Raw genomic sequence first — 7,323 nt, 5'->3', positions numbered from 1 at the left:
GATCATTCACTGACCCTGCTCTTGCCCAGGTCACCAAAACCTATCAAGAACATTCACTTCTGGAGGTGCCTGGGTGGCTCAGTGGGTTAAAGCCTCTGCCTTGAGCTCAGGTCATGATCTCAGGGTCCTAGGATCGAGCCCTGTATCAGGCTCTTTGCTCAGCAGGGAACCTGCTTCCTTCTCTCTCTCTCTCTCTCTCTCTCTCTGCCTGCCTCTCTGCCTACTTGTGATCTCTGTTAAATAAATAAATAAAATCTTAAAAAAAAATAAAAGAACACTCACTTCTGGTTTTCATCTCACCTACCCTCCTGGCAGCGCCAGCCAACCAGTCTCTCCTGAGACGTTTTCTTCTCTTGGCTTTTATGGAACCACATTTTCCTGGTTTTCCAACTACTAAGTAGGCTGCTGTTAGTTGTTCAGTCTTCTCTGACGGTTTCCTGCCCACTCATCGGACCTCTTAAGGCTGGAGGGCCCTATAGCCCACAGGGATTTCACCCAGTACCTAGCTCACAGCTCTCCAGGCCCTCTTGCTGTTTCCATACCAGCTTTGCTCTGGGTCTTGTCTAGAATACTCTTCTTCCTGGGACCCACAGCCCTAACTCCTCCCTTCTTGGAAATCTTAAAGTTCGCCTGGTCAGTGACGCTTCTGTGACTTCCCTATTTAAAAATCGCAAACCAGCTCCGCCCTCACAATCCTCATCCTCCTTATCTTTCCCTTTTTTATAACACTTGTCACCTTCTAAGACAATTACGTATTAAATCTAAACCCTAACCACTGTCTAGACAGTCTTTCACAAAATGTCCCTCCCCCCAGCCCACCTTTCTGACCTCCTAAACTCTCTGACCTTAGGGCGCCTGGGTGGCTCAGTGGGTTAAAGCCTCTGCCTTCCGCTCGGGTCATGATCCCAGGGTCCGGGGATTGAGCCCGCATCAGACTCTCTGCTCAGCAGGGAGCCTGCTTCCTCCTCTCTCTCTCTTTCATTCTCCCCATAACTCCTTCAATTCTGCTCCTCACAACAAACCAAGTTCATTCCCAGCACAAAGCCTAGACCTCTGCTGTCCTCCATACCTGTAAAGATCTCTCAGATCTTCAAATGGCTCAGATCATTAGGCAGGTCTCAGTTCAAGGTCACTGCTCAGAGAGGCCTCCTATGACCACCCAGTCTAAAGAGGCTCCCAGTTATTCTGTTATACTTGTCCGCTTTATTTTCCTCATAACATTTAGCACTCTTTGAAATCATATTACTTATGCTCATTCATTTATTGTTGCTTTATTTACTGTCTGCCTTTCTAACCAATATGAGTTTCGTAAGATCAAAGACTGGCTATTTTGCTCATCATTCCATTCTCAGTACTTGGCACAGTATCTTTTATGCAATAGATGCTCAGTTTATATGTCTTGATGGAATAAATGCTGAATGAGGCTGAAGTAATGGAAAGGCAAGAATAGGGGAAAGGAGGAAGCAGAATTTTATTTTGCTACTTTAAATCTTAAACTATTGGGAACATTGATAGAGAAAAGGGAAAAAGGAGTGAGCAAAAACACAAATAATTATTAATTCCCCAAGTCAGATTTTCTTCTAGCCATGGCTCTCCTCATGTTCAGGACTCAAATGTGCCATTTAATCAACAGTCTCTTGTTCCTGAATCCACAATTCCTGTGTTGTGATATGATATGACCCCACTTCTTTACCACTCAGCCTGGGTGTTTTAGCTGCTGATAAAAGCTTGTATCAAGAGGAAAAGCAAGGGCGCCTGACTGGCTCCCTTGGTAGAGTCTGTGACTTTTCTCGGGGTTCTAAGTTTGATCCCCATGTTGGGTGTGGAGATTACTTTAAAATTTTTAGAACTTAAAAAAGAAAGAAAAAAAAAAAGAGGAGAAGCATGCACTCCCTGCAGATTAGGATTGTGTACCCCACCTTCACATTTTGAAATTTATGAATAAGACTTTTTAAAAAGGATTTTATTTACTTATTTGACAGAGAGAGATCACAAGTAGACAGAGAGGCAGGCAGAGAGAGAGGGGGAAGCAGGCGCCCCGCCGAGCAGAGAGTCCAGTGTGGGGCTTGATCCCAGGATCCTGAGATCATGACCTGAGCTGAAGGCAGAGGCTTAACCCACTGAGCCACCCAGGCGCCCATGAATAAGACATTTTAAAAAATTAGACATGAGTTAGGGGGAGGCCAATCCAAAGCTAATTCCTATGGCACAGTAACAGCCCTAGGTTTCCTGACTGTACTCACGACTCTATGCCACAACCAAAACAGCAAGATAATTAACTGATAGTTATTATCCAATTTAGCACTAAAGAGGATGGGAAGTATTTTAGAACCAATTACACTCTAGGGCAATGCAAATGGTATTTCATTTAGTCCTCAAAATAGCTCTAAGAGGCATACATTATTACTGCGGGATTGCTGAGGTGGGAGCTGAGGCTCAATCTAATCACGACCTTTGCTCTAGGTCACACTGTCAATGAGTAGGAAAGGGAGCTGTCTGGGACCTTTACTCAAGTTCACACTGTTAAAGAGTAGGGAAGGGAGCTGTCTGCTGCCTGGGGCTACATTTTCCTCTCTACCCACACTGCCTCCCAAACATCAAGATCTGACCTATGCTATGAATGTATGTAGGCAGAAAAGGGTGACATAGTAATCCCCAGTTATCTGCAGGGTGTCTGTTCTAGTAACCCTAGTGGGTGCCTGAAACGGGGGACGTACCAGACCCTATCTATACTATGCCTTTTCCTCTACCACACATATCTATGATAGAGTTTATCAGGTAGGCAGTGTGAGAGATTAATGACAATAGTAACAAATTGGAATAATTATGACAGTATACTATAATAAAAGTGATGCGAACATGGCATCTCTTCTCTCTCGCATCCTCTTATTTGCTGTACGTACCCTTCTTCTTGTGATGCTGTGAATGATGCCTAGGATGAGATGAGACGAGGTGAATGGATTTGGCAGCTGTGGACCTTCTCCTGATTCCTCTAGGATCATCTGCTTCCGGAGCAGGACTGACCACAGGTAACTGAAGCCGCAGAAGATCAAACTGTATAAGCAGAAACTACTGAGCTGAAGAACGAAAGAGGTCTGGAATTTATGAGTTGGGATCAGATTGGAGCTGGGGGAATTGAAATTCAGAATATATTTTCCCATGTACTCAGGATTAATTTTGGAATATATTTCAAGTCCAAATATTTGACTTAAAAAAAAGTTTTTCACATATAAACCATTAGAAATACAGGACTATGGTCTATGCCAATTCTAAAAAAAAAAAAAAGAAAAGAAAACAATGGGGCGCCTGGGTGGCTCAGTGGGTTAAAGCCTCTGCCTTCGGCTTGGGCCATGATCCCAGGGTTCTGGGATCAAGCCCTGAGTTGAGCTCTCTGATCAGTGGGGAGACTGCTTCCCCCCCCACCACCACCTGCCTACTTGCGATCTCTGTCAAATAAATAAATAAAATCTTAAAAAAAAAAAAAAAACAAAACCAAAACACTAATTTCCCTGTAGTAATATGTAACTTGAATTTTTAAATCAGCTTATTTAACTTCTCTGAGGCAGTTGTCCATCCTATAAAGTGTCCATCCCACATGCGTGTGGGGAGATGAATGAGTGTGAATATGTATGAATAAAGTGCTGTACAAGTCTTAATTTCTCTTCCTACTGCTTACAGTAATCACGAAAACAGTTAAGGTAAGTTAGCAAGACGTTGGCATAACACTGAGCAAAAAAACTTTTTATTCCGGGAGGGGTGTGTGGCATAACACTGAGCAAAAAAAACTTTTTATTCAGGGAGGGGTGTTTCTGTTGAATTTAGAAACTGCCAATTGTGGGATGTCTAAGTGGCTCAGTGGATCAAGCCCCTGCCTTTGGCTCAGGTCATGATCCCAGGGCCCTGGGACCCAGTCCTTCATAGGGCTCCCTGCTCGGTAGGGAGTCTGCTTCTCCCTCTGCTTGCTGCTCCCCCTGCTTGTGTTCTCTCTCCCTCTGTCTGACAAAGAAGTAAAAAATATTAAAAGCACTCACACACACACACACACACACACCCCACCAATTGTGATACTCTGAAGTCTCTGATTCCTTCAGCTGAATCTGATCATAGTTGTCAGAAGAAGGAAATAAACATTAAAAACAATCCCAAGAAATCTAAAACTACTCTAAATATACTGATATTGAGGCCCAAAGGAAAATAAGAATATTCTTACTTGGTATTAGGGAAAAAAAGATATTCCACATATTTGTACTTGCATTTTCTTTTGGAACTATTTACTTATTGTTGGTTGATACCTGGTTTCTCACAGCAAATAAAAAGTTATGTTTTATTTTTTAAATTCAATTTTTAGATTTCTTAATAGCCACAATTCTCTATAAATGAAGAAATGTCGATTTGAGCGGTTCTGAATGTGAAGGTTAGGGTAAGTCCACAAGAATTAACAGGTTTAGAAAATGAAAATTTTTTCTTTCTTTCTTTTTTTTTTTTTTTTTTAGAAAGTGAAATTTTTTTCAAAAAGAAAGCTCAACAACAAACAAAATTGTTAGAAAATACAAACTATAAGACTACATTCGCCAGGACCAAAAGTTAACTTCACTCCTTTAAAATGAATCCCCGGCAATCACTGTTGACCTTTTATTGATTACTTATTAGGCAAAGGACCTTGTCTTGTTAACGTTATCTCCTAGGGATAATCTACTTTGCAATTATATGGTTCTGCTTTCCCCTTTGAAAGCAGTTTCACTTCTATAATCTTACCTCACAAGCTTTGAAGGCTAGCGCAATGAATTGAATTTCAGATTGTCTTTAGCCGGAAAAACAATTAAAGGTTCACAAGAACAAAAAAGATTATGAACTGATTGTTTGCAAAGACTATTTACAAGGACAAGTCTTTTGACTGTGCTGATTGATAAAGGGTGGTGGGGCTGCCTCCTGAGTAATCCTTACTTTCTGTCCCTGGTGGGTGTGTTGAACCAATTAGCCGCTGCAAAGACATTGTCCGGAAAAGCAAAACTGAATTGTTCCTTTCAGCTTCTACAGGGTGCTGGAGCAAATCCAGAGGACAGAACTTTGCTGTGGAGGGAAAAAGGATTTATGTGCTGGGTAAGTGAGATTTAAGATATCTGCCCTCTGGTGCCCAGGAGGTGAAGGACAGGGTGACAGTTTTCATACAAGCAGTTTGTTAATGTGAAACTTGTTGAAAGATTTTAATTCCCTGATTACATGTGAGGAAGAGGTAGTGGAAGAGGATATTCACAGTTGAAGGTAAAGACATAAAAATTCATACATTTGGAAGGTCTGACATAAGTGGAGATTTAGGAAAAGACTATAGTAACTTGTGAGTATTCTGACCTTTTCTAAGCATTAATGGTCCCTCCAAGATTTTATATCACCGTTAATAAAACAAGTAACACTACTTTTAAAAAAAGATTTTACTTACTCACTTGAGAGAGAGAACACGGATGGGCATGTGCGTGAGCTTGGGGGGAAGGAGCAGAGGGAGAAGCCGACTCCCTGCTGAGCAGGGACCCTTCCCCCCAGGGCTCCATTCCAGGCCTCTGGGATCATGACCTGCACCAAAGGCAGACGTTTAACTGACTGAGCCACCCAGGCGCCCCAACGCATAACATTATTACCCTAATTTTTGAAAGAACAGAAACTATCACATCATGAAGGCTGAATTTATGTGGAAAAATAAGTGAAAAGGGGGAATTATACAAAATTCTATTCCTATGCCTATTAAGGAAAACTGGACCATCAACCCAAAAATATCATAAAATTGTTTACTCTTTTACCCAATGCCTCTGTATCAATATTATTAAGTTACTAGGCCCTAGAGATGTTTTTTAAGTCTATGTGACTGTCGGAAAATTAAAGGACTTTCCATTAATAACCTCACACCTTTCTTTTTTCATAATCATTGCATCAAACTTGGCACGTAAGCTCTCAAGAAAGTGGGTTATTCTCTCAGAAAAGCAGATCAGAAAAAGGGATTTGAGGAAGGAAAGGAAGCAGATGGTGGGGAGATCATTACCAACCACTCAGCCACAGGGTAACATGGGCCATTCACCTCTGCTCTTATGACAAACTGAATGGCTCTCAGAAACTTTTTCTCAGGGTCTTCTTGTTATCTCATCTGGGGCCCTTTATTTAATTAATTTATTTTTTTTTTAATTGTAAAATAACACAAAATTTATTATGTTAACCATTTTTAAGTGGAATTAAGTACCATATTCTTGTGCAACCATCATTTACCATCCATCTCCTGAACCCTCTCCATGTTACAAAACCAAAACTCAATACCCATTAAACAATATCTCTCCATTCCTCCCTGCCCCTTTGCCCAGGCAACCATCATTCTGCTTTCTGTCTCTATTATTAACTTCTTCTTCTTTTTTTTTTTTTTAAGATTTTATTTATTTATTTGACAGGCAGAGATCACAAGTAGGCAGAGAGGCAGGCAAGGGGCGGGGTGGGGGGGGGGTCAGGAAGCAGGCTCCCCTCTGAGCAGAGAGACCCATGTGGGACTTGATCCCAGGACTCCAGGATCATGACCTGAGCTGAAGGCAGAGGCTTTAACCCACTAAGCCACCCAGGCGCCCCTCTATTATTTTTCTATTTTGTTTATTTCTTCTCTGGTCTTTATTATTCCCTTCCTTCTTCTAGCTTTGGGTTTAGTGTGCTCTTTCTTTTCTAGTTCCTTAAGTTGTAACATGAGGTTGTTGATTTGAGATATTTCTTTTTTTTTAACATTTATTTAATTGAGAGAGATGCATGCATGTGCACACTCACCTATAGTGAGCAGGGGGAGGAAGAGAGAATCTCAAACAGACTCTCCTCTGAGCATAGAGCCTGTCGTTGGGCTGGAACTCATGACCCTGAGATCATGACCTGAGCCAAAATCAAGAGTTGGATGCTTAACCAATGGAGCCACCCAGGTGCCCTGAGATATTTCTCATTTTTTTAATGTAAGCATTTATAGCTATAAATTTCCCCCTTAGCACTGTTACCACTGTGTTCCGTAAGTTTTGATATGTTGGGTATTTGTTTTCATTCATCTCTAAGGGTTTTCTATTTTCTTGTGTGAGTTCTTCAATTTCAACAAATTTGTGAATGTTCCAAAATTCTTACAGAGTTTCAGCCATTATTTCTTCAAATATTCTCTCTGCTCTTTTCTTTCTTCTCCTTCTAGGACTTCCACAATGTGTACTTTGGTTCATCCACAGTGTCCCACAGGCTTTGCTTCCTTCTATCTTTTTTCTTTGTTCTTCAAATGCTATAATTTTTATTGTTCTCACTTCAAGTTCACTGACTCTTTCTTCTACC

The sequence above is a fragment of the Mustela erminea genome, chromosome 1 (assembly GCF_009829155.1).
Source record: "Mustela erminea isolate mMusErm1 chromosome 1, mMusErm1.Pri, whole genome shotgun sequence".
NCBI lineage: Eukaryota > Metazoa > Chordata > Mammalia > Carnivora > Mustelidae > Mustela > Mustela erminea.
This window is presented reverse-complemented; position numbering follows the sequence as displayed.